This window comes from Octopus bimaculoides, chromosome 12 (assembly GCF_001194135.2).
Source record: "Octopus bimaculoides isolate UCB-OBI-ISO-001 chromosome 12, ASM119413v2, whole genome shotgun sequence".
NCBI lineage: Eukaryota > Metazoa > Mollusca > Cephalopoda > Octopoda > Octopodidae > Octopus > Octopus bimaculoides.
Genome location: NC_068992.1, coordinates 48837739 through 48838881, shown reverse-complemented (window position 1 = coordinate 48838881; position 1143 = coordinate 48837739).

The following is a 1143-nucleotide window of genomic DNA, read 5'->3' as shown; positions in this document are numbered from 1 at the left end:
ATATATATATATATATATATATATATATATATATACGGTCTAATTGATTAATAAGTACGTAGGTAGGTAAATGGATTAGTAGCTAAGTAGTTAGTCACGTGACTGAGTGCATATCAGTTTCGTGTGTGTATATAAGTGTTTACGTCTTCTGTTAATTTTTCTATGGTTATTATGTTTGTGCATGTATTTCTACATATGTATGAGCGTATAAGTTTGTATGTGAATGTATTTCGTATTTATTTGTGTATAAGCGTGAGGGGATTTGAATGTATGTGTGGATGCATATTTGCGTATTTGCGTATAAATGGCGTGAATCAATGTATAAATATATACATACACACAAGCAAACCGATATGATTGATTGTGTTTACAAACGGCAAGAAGTACGCAATACACAAAGCAGAGTGTATGTGTTTTATTTGAAAACGATGTTGCTGAAATCGTAACATCGAGTTTCAAGTTACCGATTATTCAAACGACTGATGTGTGAAAACCATTTATACAACCACGCACACACACATAAACCCACATGCACATAAATACGCAAAAATGTTCTCACATTCGTCAAGTTATGATTTGTCTTTGATATTTAATTAGTTGCCTGTTTTCAATAGTCGTGAACGACAAATCATCACTAGGAGTATTCAAGTCTTTAGTAGAAAGACTTAGCTGTCACTCTCAAGCGATTATGACCTAGTAGCTTGTTCCATGTTTTCGATATTTGTTTCAGGTGCCTGTGTGATTGTATGCAGACATAAACGTACTCTTAGCGATCCAAGAACATAGAGAATGTGACAGTAAGGCCATAAGAAGGCTACAGAAGCACTAGTATTGTACTCTTTTACAGCAGAGTAAGAAATGGAGCAAAGTGAATCGATGTGGTTCGCTCTATGACACATCTCATTTATATATTATTTATATATAGTTATATATACATACATAGATGCATACAAATGTGTGTATGTACACACACAGACAGACAGAAACACACATATTTAAGCATACATATCGACACATGCTCATACTTACATATGCAATTACATACATTTAAACACACACACAAACACATCTTTATATATATATATATATATATATATAGATGAAGATGTGTTTGTGTGTGTGTTTAAATGTATGTAATTGCAT